Source organism: Anomaloglossus baeobatrachus, chromosome 2 (assembly GCF_048569485.1).
Source record: "Anomaloglossus baeobatrachus isolate aAnoBae1 chromosome 2, aAnoBae1.hap1, whole genome shotgun sequence".
Classification (NCBI taxonomy): Eukaryota; Metazoa; Chordata; class Amphibia; order Anura; family Aromobatidae; genus Anomaloglossus; species Anomaloglossus baeobatrachus.
The window spans coordinates 131,288,224-131,308,550 of NC_134354.1; the positions used below are offsets into that span (position 1 = coordinate 131,288,224).

At 45.0% G+C, this 20,327-nt stretch overlaps 1 protein-coding gene across 1 annotated transcript in view; it reads left to right on the forward strand.

Moving 5' to 3' along the window:
* Positions 1–20,327, forward strand: part of DPH1 (diphthamide biosynthesis 1) — a 410,699-nt gene that overhangs the window by 302,422 nt on the left and 87,950 nt on the right. The gene's annotated exons all lie outside the window — the stretch shown is intronic.

Below are 20,327 nucleotides of genomic sequence, written 5' to 3' on the forward strand. Positions count from 1 at the left end.
GCTCCCACCCCTCTCACAGGACTGTCACCCAGAGCCCCCTTTACCAGTATAATGACAGCCAAAGATTTAACACAGAAATCACACCAAGGCAATATATCATAATCCAAGGGTTCACACAATACCCCCAATCAGTATTGTCACATCAAGCACTCCCACCACACCGACACATCCAGCTTCAAGCACGTCCTCTGCAATATAGTGTTCTACTGTCTCCAACTTCTAAATTATCTCTAAACCCCCAAGATCAGTATATGGACATCCAAATCTGCTCTTCTTTGTGGGGCCTTGTCACATAATTCACCATCTGAAGACCTGCTCCCAAAGCAGTTTGCCAGACTAGGGCCTATCGCAACAAGCTGGGAGACAGCCGCGAGCCACATATCATGGGCCCGTGAGCCACATGTGGCTTCTGAGAGGTAGGAGAGCCCTACACTTGACAATGCTTGGAGCCACTTATCGGTTCAACTTATAATTTGTGGGGTTTTTTGGCTCAAATCCAATTAATCATCAACTTCTGCATGAAGTTTGCGTGTTCTTGCAGTGTTTGTGTTGGTGTCCTCTAGATACTCAAGCTTCTTCCCACACTCATACTGTAGGCTAATGGGCTTTCGATAATATTGATCCTGGTGAATGTGGGTCTAAGCTAGGTCAATTTAATTGTCCCATTGGCGACAGGGACTGAAGTCAGTAATGACCATTTGTACAGCACTGTGGAATATTTTGGCGCTATTCAGATGTTTTTCTTTTCCATCTTGGCTCAACATGTGTCGCAAAGTTACCGTCCCATGGGTGGCCACCCAGTGGTTGTGATGTATGTTGCAGCCTTCATGACATTTTGGAGTCTGTAAATACGTTATCCCACTGACCACATTTATCACCTATTCGCAAGATAGCTGATAAATTTATAATCATTTGGGTCTAACCTTTAGGAGCCCTGGTAATCATCGGAACAGTATGCTGTGTGAATAGAATAATAGTGTACAAGTGTGACCACCTCTATTCATTGTGCACGTGTTACATACTTACCTTGTCGTGCGGTAGCGCTGTCTGCTTTTGTTGCGTAGTGCAATGTGACAGCAGAGTGGATAGGGCTGATGTCATTGCTAGGTGGCACTTTCGCTTCCCAGGTCTTTCTTCTGAAAGAGGATTGTCCTCCTCTGCTGGTCAACGTGCTCACAGGCCAGCCAAGCCCTAGCCGCTATTACTTTTTTTTTAAGTATTTAAATCATGTTGGCCAGCATGAACAATTATTGGCTATGGTTTGACAGCCAATAGGAGTGCCTTTCACCCTAATTAAATCTACACTTATCTGATGCCAGTTATTAGCAGGATGTGATTTAAGCTGGGTTCACACATAGCCACAGCGACAACGACGTCGCTGTTACGTCACCATTTTCTGTGACGCAACAACGACCTAGTAAGTCGCTGTTATGATCGCTGCTTAGCTGTCAAACACAGCAGACGCAGCAGCGATCATAACGACACGCGTCGCTGTGGAAGCTATGCTGCACTTGGTAACTAAGGTAAATATCGGGTAACCATTACCCAATATTTACCTTGGTTACCAGTGCACGCTTAGCGCTGGCTCCCTGCTCTCCTAGCCAGGGTACACATCGGGTTAATTACCCGATGTGTACTCCGGCTCCGGCTACGTGTACAGGGAGCCAGCGCTAAGCGGTGTGCTCTCACGCTGGCAGTGCCGGCTCCCTGCTCACGTAGCTGGAGTACATGTTGGGTAATTAACCTGATGTGTACTCTGGCTAGGAGAGCAGGGAGCCAGCACTGGCAGCGTGAGAGCGGCGGTGCTAGTAACTAATGTAAATATCGGGTAACCAAGGAAAGGGATTCTTGGTTACCCGATGTTTACCGTGGTTACAGCTTACCGCAGGCTGCCAGACGCCGGCTCCTGTTCCCTGCTCGCTTCAGTTCGTCGCTCTGTCGCTTTCACACACAGCGATGTGAGCGTCACAGCGGGAGAGCGACAACCAAAAAATGAAGCAAGACATTCAGCAACGACCGGCGACCTCACAGCAGGGGCCAGCTCGTTGCTGAATGTCACACACAGCAACGGGACGTCGCTGCTACGTCACAGAAAATGGTGATGTAGCAGCGTCATTGTCGCCGTCGCTGTGTGTGACACCACCTTTATCCTAAACTGGGCCTGACTCCTTTATTACTCTATTATTTAGCAAGTCAAATAATTGGACATGATCCTTGACCATGAGACTCTCTGATTGCTTTCGGTTTCTCTGGATTTAACCGAGCTTGTTGCTAATCTCACTGCCAACCAGCTCCACCAGCCAGCAGTTACTCCTTGGATGTAACTCATGGGCCTTTTGAAGAGTGAAAAGAGGAAGATCAAAACATTCCCAGCAATCTACTTCTGTGGTGGCTCCAGCCAGGTCTGTCTGTGGAAGCCCTAGTAAAAGGTGCCAGATTTCATGTACAGACCATAACACGGAGTTATGGTCTTACGTGCACACTGTCGCTCCTTTTGAAAAGAGCAATGGTCCATTCACATGATATACATGCAGCACACTACAAAAGGTCTAGACAGGTATAGAAAAAATATTGCATAGTAAGAATGCTTGTAAGATAAAAGCTTATGAATCATTATGAATCAGGCAGTACGGTGGCTCAGTGGTTAGTCTTGCTTGGGTTTGCGTGGGTTTCCTCCGGGTTCCTCCGGTTTCCTCCCACAATTCAAAAATATACAGATAGGGACCTTAGATTGTGAGCCCCAATGGGGACAGTGTTGCTAATGTATGTAAAGCGCTGTGGAATTAATAGCGCTATATAAATGAATATTATTATTATGAATGTGCACCTACACATTGCACTGATACTAACGTGTCCCAGCTCATTTCTTTGGTTCTACACGTGTTTAAAACTATTGCGCAGTACTGTGTGTATATATACATGTGTGTGTATATACAGTACCTTCAAAAAGTTGTCATACCCCGTGAACTTTTCCACATTTTTACGCGTTACACTCACAAACTTGAAATGTACTTTTATATCAATTTTTATGTGATCTACAAAGTAGCAAGTGTTTGAAAAGTTGAAGGCTATGTTCACACAGGGCGTTTTTGCTCAGGTTTTTTCTACAGCAAAACCTCATCTTTTGCCAAGAAAAAAAAAACTGATTTTGCACTTTTTCATTGATTTATATAGGTAAATACCACAGTAAAAATGAGGGAAAAAACTGACACGCTCAAAAAACGGAACAAAAACCCAAGGTGATTGACAAAACAGGAAAAAACCACAAGTGCTTGTGTGTGCATGAGATTTCTGTAATCTCAGGTTTTGCTGGACTGTGAAAACAGCGTTTTATTAGCATGGATTTGCATAAAACCAAGGCAAATACCATGCAAAAAAATGCAGCAAATACGCCCTGTGTGAACATGGCCTTAGGCTATGTTCACAGGGCGTTTTTGCTGCGGTTTTTTTGCATGTTTTTTCATTGGTTTTATGCAAATCCATGTTAATAAAATGCTGCTTTTACAGTACCAACAAAGCCTATGAGATTCCTGAAATCTCATGCGCACACACAAGCACTTGAAACACATAGAAAGCAATGAGGAAGTGCAAAAAACACTGTAAAATCGCCAGAAAAAAATGTGTCAGCGGCAGCGCCGCTGAGTGGAGCCGTCCCCGTTACCCTGCTGCATCGCGATCATCTCCTGTTGACGTCATCGCTGTGCGCACGTGTCCACACGCAGCCACCGCTGCTGCTGACACAGACTGGAGGACGAGCGATGCCGCAGGGAGCGAGGTAAGGTGAGGTGAGTATGAACGTTTTATTTTTTTATGTGCCACAGGATACGGCCATACACCAGGATGGGGGTATATTATGAGCAGGATGGGGTCATATGAGCAGGATGGGGTCATATGAGCAGGATGGGTCATATGAGCAGGATAGGGTCATACGAGCAGGATGGTGTCATACGAGCAGGATGGGGTCATACGAGCAGGATGGGGTCATATGAGCAGGATGGGGTCATATGAGCAGGATGGGGGCATATCAGCAGAATGGGGGTATATGAGCAGGATGGGGGTATATTATGAGCAGGATGGGGTATATGAGCAGGATGGGGGTATATTATGAGCAGGATGGGGGTATATAGCAGGATGGGGCCATATGCCATGAGGGGTTATATAGCAGGATGCGGCCATATTGCCAGTATATAGCAGGATGCGGCCATATGGCAGGATGATAGTATATAGCAGGATGAGGGACATATACTGTATATACAAGGCAGGAGGATCATTACCAGGATGCGGCACCTTAGTAGAGAATTTGGGGACATTACCCCCATAACAGTGTCAGCAGCAGATCCTCGCCCCATAACAGTGTGTCATGACCACATTTTTTGCTTAAAAATTCCTCTAAAACCAGGGTGCGTCTTATGGTCCGAAAAATACGGTATTTCCTGCCAAGAGATGAGGTTTTGCTGCAGCAAGAAAAAAAAGTGCAGCAAAAACACCCTGTGTGAACATAGCCTAATGGAAATGATAGGTTGTGGTTTGTTTGTTTTTTTTTAACACATATAACAGTGGAATTCATGTATTCATTAATCACAGTGTGCTGACGCAGACTGTGTGTATACAATGCCTTGAAAAAGTATTCATACCCCATGAGCTTTTTCACTTTAATCTATTTTATTGGGACTTTATGTGATATACCAAAACAAAGCAGCAAGTATTTGTCAAGTGTAAAGGAAATGATACCCGGTTTTCTAAATATTTTATCAATATAACTCTGAACATTGTGATGTGCGTTTTTATTCAGCCCCCCCCCCCCCCCCCCCCCCGAGTCAATACTTTGTAGGACTACCTGACTACTTAGTGTTGGTTTATCACATAAAATAAATTTCAGTTTGTTGGTGTGACCTGGAAAAAAAGCGTGGATATGTTCACAGGGTATGAATACTTTTTCAAGGCACTTTGTGTGTAGATACATTGAATATCTACTTTTATGGACAGGTACACTCCACTGTTTCATAGGGGAAAATTAGTTTTAGGTTCCCTTTAACCGCAGTAACATTTTGTGTAACCGGTCACAATGTACTTTTACTGATGATTTTTTTTTTCCTGTATAAAATAATGTCTTCCCGCCCCGTTATTAAGTCTTTCATTTCTTGTTGCACTTAATACCTGTTTATTAACATAATGTTCAGTAAGTGGAGCTTTTGCATTTTTGACTTTTCAATGCATTTCACATCTGAGTTGTGTCACTTTTCCCTTATTGTGCTCCCCATTTTCTATTCTGCTATTTTCATTTATATTTATTTTCGGTTAGAATCTCATTAGAATTTGGAGAGTGACAATATATTCCACAAAGCCGTACAATGGGGAATGAAGACAATACCGATAATGATGGCTCCGGAGTGTGGAACAATAGGAAGAGATGTGTGTCCTGCTGCCTATTCCTCCCTGGAATGAAAGGTGCAGCCTGCGTGGAGTGATATTTTGTGATGAGGCTACAGTGCCCTTTTATTTAAAAGAAAAGAAAAATATATTAAAACAACTCAGTAACTGCAATAACATAATTGCATAAAATGTATTTTTTGTAATTAAAAGTGCATGAGATGAGCTAGTGACAATCTAGACTGACGCATCAGAGGGGCTTAGGCTATGTTCACACAAGGCGTTTTTGGTGCGTTTTTTTCCTGACCAAAACCTGATCTTGTGGCAGGAGCCTCCTGGGGGGGGTCTCCTGGTGGTTTTCTGCTTTTTTTGTATGGTTTTTGGCCAGTCTTTTGATATGGTTTTTATTTTTTTTTTACAGCTTTTTTTTTTCCTGCATTTTTTTTGCACTTCCGTGATGGCCAGACCACGTCCAGACCCACGGAGGTTCAAAAGTGCCTGAGCGCTGGGCCCGCGCTGAGATTTATCTGGATCCGGCACTGGGGTAATAAAAAAAACAAAAACAAAACAGAAAACTAAAAATAAAGAAAAAATAAGGCAAGCGCACTATATTTACCAGTCTCCGGTGCAGTTATACCTGCTACTGCAGTTTCTACTTCCGGGGCCACTTATTAGCCTCATGTATATTCACTGCTTTCCCCGTTCACCGGCGTCTGTGATTGGTTGCAGTCAGACATGCCCCCAGTCTGTGTTACAGTGTCTGACTGCAACCAATCACGTACCCGGTCTGCAGGACTACCGTACAATAAAAATAAATAAAAAAAATTGGCGCAGGGTTCCCCCATATTATGATACCCAGCACAGATAAAGCATACGGATACAGGCTGCAGCCCCCAGCTGTGTGCTTATCTTGACTGTTTATCAAAATAAAAGGGACTCCATGCTGTTTTCTTTTCATTTAAAAATACATCATGTGGTCCCCCCCAATTTTGATACCCAGCCAAGATAAAACCCGACAGCTGGGGACTGGTATTCTCAGGATGGAGAGACCCATGTTGATTGGGCACCCCCAGCTTAAAATTGGAAGCCTACAGCTGCCCAGAATTGTCACATCCATTAGATGCAACAATCCCAGCATTTTACCCAGCTCTTCCCAATTGCCCTGGTGCCGAGTCAAGTGGAGTAATATAAGGGTAAGGGTTTAATGGCAGCTCACAGCTGCCTTTACGTTCTAGGTTAGTAGTGGCAGGTGTCTTTGAGACACCCCCCATTACCAATCTGTAAGTGAAAAGATATAAACACAAAAACCTAAAAAAAAGCTTTATTTTAAATAAAATACAAAAAAATCCCTTCTTTCACCACTTTATTAACCAAAAACACACCTGCTGGTCCGACGTAATCCACACGAGGTCCCATGATGAATCCAGCTCTGCTACATCTGAAGCTCACAGCGAGCGCCATAGAACATGACTGCCCACTGTGAGATTCAGGCAGGGACAAAGTGAGCAGTGTGATGAATGGTGACGTCACTGAGGCTATTTGCGGTCACAGGTGGAGGACCAATGGAATCTCCAGCTGTGACAGGTGATCATGGCTCATTCTCTGCCTGAACCTCACAGCGGGTTGCCATGTTCCATGATCGTGCTCATTGAGTTCAGATATGCAGCAGAGCCGTTAAAGGGATTGTACATCACTAAGATAGTGATGACCAATTATCAGTATAGGTCATCAATTTAAGACCGTTAAGAGTCAAACACCCGGCATCCCTATCGATCTATTACCAGGTCCCACATCTGCGGATGTTCCAAGCTCCGTACATTGTGAGTGACCATTCTTAGGTACTGCCGATTAACTCCCATTAAAGTGAATGGGAGCCGAATTGTTGTTCTCAAGAATAGTCCCCAACACATTGGTTAGCGCTATGGTGTTCCTGCAGCTATGGGACCTGGTATTCTGTAATCGGTGGGGATGCCAGTTGCCGGACCCCACTGGTCTGGTATTGAACACCTCTTCCATAGATAAGTCAGCAGTCTTTTAGTGCTTTACAGCTGCTTTAACGGTAACTAAACCTTTTAAAATGTTTTGATATGTTGAACCCTTTGTATAGTAGGAATCCGTCTCAAAGGAACGAGCAGAAACTCAAAACTTGTCAACTCTCACTAGAAAGTCTATGGGGTCCGTTCATCACTCTGCGTATGGCGGCCCTAGAATAAGTGTTATTTGTGTAATTGGTGGGGGTCTTGGGACCCAAACACTTTTTGATAGAAAATGTATCTTTCTGTCTATAGATAGATCTATAGGTAGATCGTAGATCATAGTAGCTACAGCATATCAAAACTTTTTTTTTCTTTAAAGCTTGTAACGAATTTAAAGAACGGCAGTAAGCTTCCCACTTGTCCTATTCTTCAATGCAGCTAACCATTATTTTGCCCGGATGAGATAAATGTACAGCGTTGCTCTGAGGCCTCTTGTCCGCAGTGACGTGTGAGTACTGGTAGGGCTTCACTTTAACTAGGGCAAGGTCATTTTTCACTTAGAAATAAGACTTGACTCAGGACCTGCGAGAGAGCGAGAATAATAAAATGTGTAAAAAATTAAGCAGTTAACTGCGCTGTGTACCAAAGCATATTACACCAGAATAAAGAAGAGGCCGCACTAAACACTTGATGAACGGCCTCTCCTTGAAGCACATAAAGAATGACTTCAAAGCTGTGTTTTATTGATATTGTATTAATGGGATGGACGCTTTGGCTACACTGTAAAGGAGCACATATTGTACTCCCAGTATATTTATTGGTCTTTAGTTAGTAAAGTTTAATTTCAGAATTGACTGAATGCGATTATTCATGTTCCCTTGTTATAGAGGTACTGTGATGGCACCCGGGGGAGAAAAAACTTCTATTTCTAAACTGCACTTTCATTGTTTGGGTCTAGTTGGGCATTATATTAAGCGGGCTTTACACGCTACGATATATCTAACGAGATGTCGGCGGGGTCACGTCGTAAGTGACGCGCATCCGGCATCGTTAGTGATATGGTAGCGTGTGACAGCTATGAACCAACAGAAATACTCACCTTCTTGTTCATCGTTGACACGTCGCTCATTTTCTAAAAATCGAACGTCCGGTTGTTCATTGTTCCGGAGGCAGCACACTTCGCTCCGTGTGACACCCCGGGAACGATGAACACAGCTTACCTGTGTCCCGCCGGCAATGCTGAAGGAAGGAGGTGAGCGGGATGTTTACGTCCCGCTCATCTCCGCCCCTCCACTTCTATTGGCCGGCCGCTGTGTGACGTCGCTGTGACACCGAACGTCCCTCTCCCTTCAGGAAGAGGATGTTTGCCGCCCACATTGACGTCCTTTGGAAGGTAAGTGCGTGTGACGGAGGGTTACAGCATTGTGTGACACGGGCAAATGCGATCGCACAACATATTGAAACGTGTAAAGCAGGCTTTACTGTACGGGGTTAATGTTCGCCAAAATACTTATACACAACTCTATAGAGAATTACAGACCATGCTGTAGTAGAAATTGTACAGGGGGGGGGATTCGGGGGCATTTTGAGAGGAGGGACCTTGGTTTCTAATAAAAGGGTTTTCCTTTCTCCTTAAAGTGATGCATACCATTTTGAGTATGTCATCGCATTATCTTTTATGGGGTTTCGACCTATGGAGACGTCCTCCCCACCCACCATTTCTAAGAATGAAGAGGATATGGGGCTACACCTGCACTGCATCACCTTCATTTCCAGAATTTCTGAGTCTCCAGAGGTTGGACCCCCACCTATCATGAAGTGATGGCATATTCTAGTAAGCTGGGCAAACCCTTTCAAAAATGGTTTACTCCCTTTTTCACTAAAACAATGGTGCATTATCTGTAGCCCTCTGTGCGACACCCAACCTTCTGGTGCATAAATGCTTGTCTGTGTCCGATGGCTGCTCACATGTAGCCTCCAGCATCATGTCTGACATAAGAAGAGTAGTGCGTAGCAGAACAGAGACCATAAGTACTGTTGTTGCACTCTGTAGCCATCTCTGGCATCCCCATATATCAATAGAAAGGATAGACTCCTGAGCGGCACTCCGGAGAGAAGTGGATAATATAGACAATTTCAACTATTTTCATTGTGAAATACTGTAATTTAAATTTTAGTAACTGCATGAAATTTAATGTAAAGCCACATGTACAGTCTCTAATGACAAACTGGGTAAAAGGAATCCTTTAGTCTCTTTATAGATGAGCTTCCCGGTCTTGGAACCAGCTTCAGTCTAACCCCGTGGCCTTTTGGACTCATGACCCTGCAGCCAATCATTGGCTGCAGCAATCGGATCATGGTGGTCAGTGACCATTTCTTTTGGTGTGGCAGCAGTAAATGTAGCCTTTTATTGTTTTACTCCCATGGCATGTGGTGGCTCAGTGGTTAGCAGCACTAGGGTCTTGGGTTCATTGCAAGAAGTTTGTATGTTCTTGTATTTGTGCGGCTTTCCACAGCCGTTTTTAACAGTGTTTTTGCACTTCCTCATTGCTTTATATGGGTGAAAAATTGCATATCGACATTTCAATTGGGGGAAAAAAATCGCAAGTGTTTTGTGTGTGCGTGAGATTTCTGGAATCTCAGGCTTTGTTGGTACTGTAAAAGCAGCATTTTATTAGCACTATTTTCTACCACACTTTTTTCTTCCACTCACCTTTCCATAAATATGCTTGGACACAGCAGTCTGTGGACAACCAGCTTCTTTAGCAATGACCTTTTGTGGCTTACCCTCCTTGTGGAATATGTCAATCACTGCCTTCTGGACATCTGTCAAGTCAGCAGTCTTCCCCATGATTGTGTAGTCTATTGAACCAGACTAAAGGCCCCGTCACACTAAGCAACATCGCTGCTACCGAACAACTTTTGTGACGTTGCTAGCGATGTTGCTGTGTGTGACATCCAGCAACAACCTGGCCCCTGCTGTGAGGTCGTTGGTTGTTGCTGAATGTCCTGGGCCATTTTTTAGTTGTTGCTGTCCCGCTGTGAAGCACAGATCGCTGTGTGTGACAGCGAGACAGCAACAACTAAATGTGCAGGCAGCAGGAGCCGGCTTCTGCGGAGGCTGGTAACCAATGTAAACATCGGGTAACCAAGAAGCCCTGTCCTTGGTTACCCGATATTTACCTTTCTTACCAGCCTCCGCTCTCACTGTCAGTGCCGGCTCCTGCTCTGTGCACATTTAGCTGCAGCACACATCGGGTAATTAACCCGATGTGTGCTGTAACTAGGAGAGCAAGGAGCCAGCGCTATGCACTGTGCGCTGCTCCCTGCTCTGTGCACATTTAGCTGCAGCACACATCGGGTAATTAACCCGATGTGTGCTGTAACTAGGAGAGCAGGGAGCCAGCGCTCAGTGTGCGCAGCTCCCTGCTCTCTGCACGTGTAGCTCCGTGCGGTGGTAACCAAGGTAAATATCGGGTTGGTTACCCGATATTTACCTTAGTTACCAAGCGCAGCATCTTCCACGCGGCGCTGGGGGCTGGTCACTGGTTGCTGGTGAGCTCACCAGCAACTTGTGTAGCTACGCTCCAGCGATCCCTGCCAGGTCAGGTTGCTGGTGGGATCGCTGGAGCGTCACAGTGTGACATCTCACCAGCAACCTCCTAGCAACTTAGCAGCGATCCCTATCGTTGTTGGGATCGCTGGTAAGTTGCTTAGTGTGACTGGACCTTTAGGGACCATTTATAACGCTTTGCAGTGTTTTGTGGTAATTATTCTGATTTTCTGAGATAATGACATTTGGGTTTCCATTGGCTGTAATCCATAATCATCAACATTAACAGAAATAAACACATGAAATAGATCACTCTGTGTGTAATGACTCTATATAATATATGTTTCCTTTTTGTATTGAATTACTGAAATAAATACATTTTTTGATGATATTCTAATTTATTGAGATGCACTTGTATCTCTGGCATCATCTTGGAGGAAAGGGAAAGGAAAAACATCTAGGCAGAGGTAAAATTAGAGGCAAATTGAAAAAAAAAATGAAGAAAATTGCCAATAGCAGATTGTTAAGAGATCTTGGTTAGGAAGATGATAATGTATGGAGCGCAGCACATTGAATCGGTGTTTCCAACCTTTAGCAGAGCACCTAGAAAAGCCACGATATCTGTGATAAACAGAACCACAAAAGCAGTAAAGGGGGCTTTACACACTACGATATCACTAATGCGATCTCGTTGGGGTCACGGAATTCGTGACGCACATCCGGCCGCATTAGCGATGCCGTTGCGTGTGACACCTATGAGCGATTTTGCATGTTTGCAAAAACGTTCAAAATCGCTCATCGGTGACATGGGGGTCCATTCTCGATTATCATTACTGCAGCAGTAACGAAGTTGTTCCTCGCTCCTGCGGCAGCACACATCGGTACGTGTGACACTGCAGGAACGAGGAAGCTCTCCTTACCTGCCTCCCGGCCACAATGCGGAAGGAAGGAGGTGGGCGGGATGTTACATCCCGCTCATCTCCGCCCCTCCGCTGCTATTGGGCGGCGGTTCAGTGATGCAGCTGTGACGTCGCTGTGACGCTGAACGAACTGCCCCCTTAGAAAGGAGGCGGTTCTTTGGTCACAGTGACGTCGCTAGGCAAGTAAGTCCGTGTGACGGCTCTGGGCTATGTTGTGCGCCACGGGCAGCGATTTGCCCGTGTCGCACAACAGATGGGGGCGGGTACCCACACTAGCGATATCGGTACCGATATCGCAGTGTGTAAAGTGGCCTTAATGCATAATTACACTTACGTCTTTTAGGCCTTAAAATCACAGCAATTTCTGCAAGTTGAAGTGCCATCTTTACCCCCTCACACATATTCTCCCAGTTTTCTTAGCTGACATTAATGGGAAAAAAAAAAATCACCATTTCTCTGCTGTCAGCTAATGCTGTAAATGCCGGGTACAGATGCAGCAGCGTTTTTCTACTTTATGTGTATTAACTGTTGTGGCCTGGAAACAGATGCTGCATGAAAGCCGCTGTCTCCCGGTATCATATTATTATTTTATTATTTTCATCAATATTTATTACTATCGATCACTGTGCAGCGGAAGATTTTCTGTATCTTGCACTTAACTCACTCGGCTGAGAGATTGTGGGGGTTTATCTTTTTATCTATTATATTTGTAGGTGTCTTATTATTATATATTCTTTATTTTCTTTGTATTCTTTATATCAAAACTCCAGGAGAGTGTCCAAAATTAAGGGTCCTAATTTCAAGCAGTGTTCTGACTTATAACTGCTTGAAATGTTGTGAATTTTGTCACGTTTAGGCTAGTTTCACACTTGTGTTGGACGGGATCCGTAGCATTGCGTTGTGTGACGCATGCAACGGATGCGTTGCATATAGTGGCACAACGGATGCTACGGATCGTACAAAATAACGCAATCCGTTATAGGTTTTTTTCCTTGACTTTACACATCTGGGCATGCGTAGGTGTGTAAAGACGGATGCATTAACGGAATCCGTCAAATGACGCATTCTAACGGAATCCGCCACCATAGGTGTCCATTATAAAAACAACGGACGCCTAACGGATTCCTGCAGGTTGCGTTTTTTTGACACTCCGCCAAGCGCAGAAAAACGCTACATGCAGCGTTCCATCCGCCCGACGCAGCGTCAAAATAACGACGCTGCGTCGTCCAGCGGATGCAACGCAGACACTTGCGTTACAGTGCATCGTCCATACAACTCTATGGAGAATAGCGCAGTCTGTTAACGGACTGCGCTATTCTCCATAGTGACGGAATGCGCGCTGAACGCAAGTGTGAAACTAGCCTTATACCTGTCACAGACAATTTTGCCAACTTTTTGAAAAGTGAGAAAAGTTTGGGCACAGCATGGCTTAGCATGCCCAACAACGTAGGTCACTGATGTATGCCAGCCCCTTACTGGAGTATATTTTTAGCAGTGGTGATATGATGATCCTAATTCACTGAGAGGAGCACGACCATCAAAGGAGGCTGGAGGCTTCATCTGTTATCTGCGTTGCTTTGGTCGATCACCGGCGATTTGTGGCTTGCCAGCTTTTCCAGTGTTGGAGGTTACAACTTGCTACAAGTCTATAAGAGCCTCGTTCTGACTCTCATAGCCTTTCATTGAGAGCTTGGGACATAACTTCTGACTTATGGTCAGTCAAACGTTACAGTCACAAGATGGCGCCACGGGACTGGAGCAATGCTGAAAAAAGGTTAAGACAAAGGAGGGTGAATATATTACAGGAACATTAGATTTCAAAGCATTGCTCCAGGTGAAAAAAACAAAACGCTGGAGTGGTGCTTTAATGATTTTAACACTTCTCACACCAATGCACATTTCATCAAGACATGCTGACAAAACCCCAGTCGTTTGGATGCCCAGCTGCATTTCTTATCAGAAGTAATAATTCACAGCTTATGCAGCATGTCTAGCAATGTACATTCAGTCCTATACCAAGGATTGAAAACTTGTAATATGCAGTTGGATAATATGACCACAATTTACTGCTCCTATGTCAGTTATAACCTAGTTTTCCTAACTTTAATGTTACAGTATATAGCATGACCGTTCCCCAGACTCCTGACTTACTGGCTGCGGGCTAGTGGTAGGCACCAGTGATAAGTGAGCACTACCATGCTCGGGTGCTTGGTACTTGTAACCAGCAGTCAGACGCTCAGACAGGCTCAACTCGTGTACCAAGTGTCATGATGTATGTAGTTTTCTCCATCCCATATTTTTGTATAAGATGCCATGTGATGTATTTTACCTTCTCACTGTATTTGCTGTAATACTATGTCTTGGGATGTAAGTGACCATACCTTCCCCCAGCCTGTATCATATTGCACTCAGGCTTCAGCAGTAGCTATTGTCATTGATTTGGTGGGGGTTGCATATATATATATATTGTTCTTCTCAGCATGGGACTTCTCCAATCTACAACTTGGTAAACAGAACAGAGCCAGCAGTCTAAAGTCCATTCATGCATTAAATGGCCAGGGGGAGGTGTGCCCACCTTAGGGGCTGATCCCAGGAGAGAAGAATGTTAGTTCAGTTAGTTGGGAGCTGAGTTTTGAAGAGGTTGGGAGCGAGATCTGATTCTGCGGACAGATCTCGCCGTCCAGTGGATTGTGTGGGATTTCTGGGACTCTGAAAAGGACTATTACGTCGTGATCTGGCACTTTGGATTATCGGGAGGTGCCCCGAATCTGTTTTGTTTGGACTTGTCGTGTGCTGTTCCTGTATTCCTGTTAGTAAACCTGTTGGATCATCCTCGGCCTGTTGTCTCTCCTTGCTCTGCTGTACACCCCGTCACACCAAGTATAATGGAAGTCAATGGGGAACTTGAGCATTTTTCTGGAGGATTTTCCAGAAAGTGCTTCAGTTCCTTATTGACTTCCATTATAACCAGTACACGAGTTGAGCCTGTCTGAGTGTCTGACTGCTGGTTACAAGTACCAAGCACCCGAGCATGGTAGTGCTCATTCATCACTAGTAGGAACTCCATCTTGAGTGACAGTTCAGGCCAATAGCATTGACGTTCTGTTGACCTGAATTGTGTGTGCTTCCAGTGCTGCTATATGAGGCAGCCTTGTCTCTGCAGCACTTGCGTGTGACTCTTCTGTGACTTGCTCAATAATTGAGTCTCATCACTCGGCACGGCCTCCCGCTTTTCGGACAGAAGCGTGCAGCTGCATGTATTTCTATGCAGCTGCTCGCTCCTGTCTGTAGAGCGACAGGCCGTGCCGAGTGATGAGACTCAGTTGTCGAGCAAGTCACTGCGGCCGTACAGTGGGGCTGGTGAAGTGGCCGGGATTAAGAGTTCCAGCGCTCTCCAGCAATCCAGACCAGCCTGAAGCATTACTTGTAAGTGCTGCTCATGTTTGCCAGCGGCTCCTAGACTGTAAGGCTATGTGCGCACTAGAGATGTGAAGTTTCTCGAGAAAATCTTCTCGAGAAACTTCTGGGAGTGAAGATTTGCTGAACTCCGGAAAAAATCCGCGGCAAAACCGCATGCGGATTTACCGCGGATTTGCCGCGGAATTGCCGCGAAATTGCCGCGATTTTCCCGCGGGTGGTTCCCTGCGGATTTTTGCAGGCTGTACTGCAGAAATCCGCGGGATACCTGCGGATTTAATGGACATGTTCATTTTCTCAAGAAAGTTTCTCGAGAAATTTCCGCACCGAAACTTTCTTGAGAAAAATCCGCACCAGTGCGCACAGCTTTTTTATTTTCTCATAGAATTTCATGGGAAATGTCTGCACAAAGATTGCAGACATTTCTCAAGAAATTTCCGCGGCAAATCCGCGGGTAAATCCGCGGCTATTTTGCTCTAGTGCGCACATAGCCTAACAGTGGCCAGCCCCCTTTGCAATAACTTGTAAATCAGAGAAGACAAATAGAGGTTTATCCTAATACTTTGACAATGTTAGTGAAAAAAAATAAATAAATAAATATATATATATAGCAAAATTGCTTGTTTTATAGGGAATCTGTCAGGTGCAATATGCACGCAGTACCACGAGCAGTTCTGGGTGTATATTGCTAATCCCTGCCTAACCGTCCCTGTATCTAGTGGCGTAGATAAAGGGATCTTTAGAAAAGTATTTCTAAAGATCTTTTACCTTATGCTAATGAGCGAGGGCACTAGTCCCCTGGGCGTTAGTCGCCCCTCATTAGTATGTTAGTACGCCCCTCTGAGCGTGCTAACATGCTAATGAATGTGCAGCGTCACAGGATGAGCTCACTCACCTCTCCACTGCCATCGCTGGATTTTGGCTCTGTGCACATGACCCCGAAGTTTGAATCCAGGATGCATACACCCAACTTCATAGTGCGCATAACCGAATATCCGGGGTCATGCACATTGAGCCGAAATCCAGCGTCGGATGGCGGAGAGGTGAGTGAGATCATCTTCTGATGTTGCGTATTCATTAGCATGCTAGCACGTCCACAGGGACATATTCACTTGCTAATGAGGGGCAACTGGTTGGGGAACCAACACCCAGGGGACTAGACCCTCGCTCATTACCATACAGTAAAAGATGTTTAGAAATAGTTTTTCTATAGATCTCTTTATCTATGCTAGTGTATACAGGGACGGTTAGGCAGGGATTACCAATATGCACCCAGACCTGCTCGTGGTTCTGGGTGCATATTGGACCTAACAGGTTCCTTTTAACTCTCTTTACACAAATATACCCATCTGAGGAGATGGTGTTAGGCTATGTGCGCACTAGAAATGTGAAGTTTCTCAAGAAAATGTCTTGAGAAACTTCTGGGAGTGAAAGATTTCCGGACCTCCGGAAAAAATCCGCACCAAATCCGCATGCGGATTTGCCGCGGATTTGCCGCGGATTAGCCGCGGAATAGCCGCGATTTTCCCGCGGGTGGTTCCCTGCGGATTTTTGCAGGCTGTACTGCCGAAATCCGCAGGGTACCTGCGGAAATAATGGACATGTTCATTTTCTCAAGAAAGTTTCTCGAGAAATTCTTCTCAAGGAAATTTCTTGAGAAAAATCCGCACCAGTGCGCACAGCTATTTTTTTTTACCATAGAATTTGCTGGGAAATGTCTGCACAAAGATTGCAGACATTTCTCAAGAAATTTCCGCGGCAAATCCGCGGGTAAATCCGCGGGTAAAAAGCTCTAGTGCGCACAGAGCCTTAATGTTTTAGTGGTAGAAAAACAAATCCTTTACTTAGAATTAGTATCTATCCACATTCTTTGTCTTTTGAATATTAGAAAATTCCTATGAATAAGGCAAAACCAAAAGAATAAGCCAGAGTATAAGTTGGTATAAAAGCAAAGTATTGGTGCATGTTCAGACTAGCCATTAAACACACAAAATCTAAGCTAAAGATATAATGAGCGTATACCCTGCTCATAGGGTACTTGGTAAACACTGTTTTTGATCAAAAAAGCGTAAAGTCATCCCACTTTGACAAGGTGTACCCCAATGTGGATGGTTCTACACTCGCTAATATTAAAACCTTACCATGTGTCAGAACCGACCTCAATGTGATGTGTAATAATAAGGAAGGCTACATAAATATAGGAACTACCGGTAGACTGGGTGCAAAAAAATTCGCAAGACCCAATTCATTGGTCAACTCAGTACTTTGAATCTTCTGTATGGGAGTCCTGAAAACGTCAGCCCAGGATCCGCGTTTCTTCTTCTGATTAGGTGGCCTGGCACAACGTCGTTGTTGCAACGTGATGCAAATATGACAACACGCCTGACCTACTAATCAAAAGAAGAACCTCTAATGCCGGGAGTTAGGAGGCGGTTTTCAGAACTCCCATCCGGCCACTGATTGACAACGAGGCTGGTGGACAGGGTCCTGTAAATCTATTCGACCAGCCATAGCGGCCAGCTCTCCTTCCGTAAACTTAGGCAATTGCATCTCTTCCAACAAGCTATTCAAAAAAACTGTTTGATTTTTTTTAGTAATATAATAAACCTTTTTGCAATTCTTCTTGAGTTTTCCTATGCTTCAAAAAAAAAAAAAGATTTGATTAATATCTAATCTTTACATGATTGTCAAGCATAAGACGGAGATTGCTACGTGTTTTAATGTTGGCTTACCCTATTGATTCACCCCGCTATTGTTTTACCGGCAGCAATTACTATTTATGGAAGACAGATTTCTTCACATTTGCTTTCAAAAAGTCATTTAATTAGAAACCAAGAACTGGCTGCAATTTTTTTATTTTATTTTTTAATGATTTTCCTTTAAAATGAGATTACGTTACGTAGTGATTTATTTGGTTCATTGTGTTACCTTTCCTCCTTTTTTTGTTGTTGGCTTGTTACAGCACCATTCTGCTTGCAAACCATTGGAATTATTGTGAAAAAGAAATGAATGGACAGAAAACTATCGAAAGTATAAGGCTAGGTTCACATTTCCGTCAATTTGTATCAGTCACAAACCGCGGTTCTGGTAAACAACGGAATCCGTTTGGCGGATTCCGTTGTTCCCATAGACTTGTATGAGCAGCGGATTGTGACTGTTGATGCTGCATTGCATCCTCCACCCGACTGATCAGTCATGGAACGACTGACCATAGGGCGACAGGAACGCACACACTCACCTGTCCCCAGCCATCCCCGGCTCTGACGCCTCAGCGCCATGGCCCCACTCGGCTGCACCCCCCCTGCACTCCGCCCCCCCGCACACATTCTCGGCGGCCGAACGATCAGCTGATCACCTGGCGGCCGGCTGCTGTGAGCGATCAGCTGATCACCCGGCGGCCGGCTGCTGTGAGCGATCAGCTGATCACCCGGCGGCTGGCTGCTGTGAGCGATCAGCTGATCACCCGGCGGCCGGCTGCTGTGAGCGATCAGCTGATCGCTCTCATTAGCCGGCCGCCGGGAGATCATCTGTTCGCTCTCAAAAGCCGTCCGGCTATTGTGAACAATCAGCTGATTTTACAACGGAATTCAACAATGAATTATAATGCTTGTCATCCATTGTACAACGCATCAGTCACAAGCGTCAAGCAACGCATGTGACTGATGCAAAACAACGAAAATGTGAACCTAGCCTAAGAAGTAACAGTGCGGAGAGCTAGATGCAGGAGGAATGGGAGTGACTCTGACCACTGACCCCAGAGAGCTATAAATAGTTCACGAGGGGCTGTGGGTCTGTTTCCGGCTTTAATTGAGCCTTTTAGACACTGTTACAATTTTAATGTGTGGTGAGTCTGATTTAGAGGGAGAGTCTGGCATTCTAATGGGACGGGAGGTTGGGAGGACAGACGCTCGCAGAGAGGTGTGCTTGGAAAGTTTAAGAGGATGCTGTCCGATCCAAGCACATTATGTGTGACCACAGGCGTCAGGGGGGCAGCGGGGGATGGGAGATGAAGAGAAATTGTGTTTCTCCGCTCCTCATTTATTTTCTCGTTCTTCTTTTCTCATTACCCTTTACGTTCGTTTTTTTCTCCTTCCTCTCGTCTCTGCTGGCTTTTTCCAGCCATGACTAACACTTTTCTAATTCTGCTTGTTTCTTCTGTGAAGTTTTTATTGCTAAAGCCCTCCAGCCTATAAAATATATAAAATACATCTAGTTTTATCTGTGCTGTCGGAGTTAGTTTTACCTGCAGTCCTATGTAAAAAGCAAAACCAAAACACTGATGACTCCTTCCGACGTCCCATTGACTTGTCACCATTGGCAAGTGCGCGATCTGTGTTGCTGGTTTTTGTTTCCGTCAATCTTCTCGAGAGAGGAAGAAATAAAGTGGCGTCCTTGTGGCACTTGAAGGGTTATAATTCAGAAGATCTATGGTCTGAGTTCTTTATCACGACGGCTACTTACTGACAGTGACGTCACTATCCATTTAGGTCAAGGCTCGCCCAGATAATGTGCTATCGTTCCTTTGTGAATCATTCGTAACACACCAGCTTCAGCTAAAATGAGGAGTATTTCCTTAACAAAAGATACGATCAAACACTTGTCATACAGGAAAGTGTCCGCGGTACGCTCCTATAATGTAAAATAAAGCCATTATGTTTCCAGCCAGATAATATCCATGTAGCAAAAATAAGACCGGGCAGCAGGAGAGAATAGATGCCTCCGTGCGCTGAGAATCACTAATTTAATTGTGGTCTGAGCAGAAAAAAGAGCAGCACTTTTACAAAACTACCACATAAAAGTCTGCCTGTTATCTGAATGCTGGCAGAGCAGACATGAACGAAAGTTGTATTAATAATGCTAAAGGGGGCTTTACACGCTGCGACATCGCTATTGGTGTCGCTAGCGATCACACCCGCCCCCGTCGTTTGTGCGTCACGGGCAAATCGCTGCCCGTGACGCACAGTCTCGCTTGTCCGTGTCACACGTACAGCCCTCCCTAATGACGTCGCTGTGGGCGGTGAACAACCTCCCCTGAAAGGGGCAGGTTCGTTCGGCGTCACAGAGCGGGCCGCCAATAGAAGCGGAGGGGCG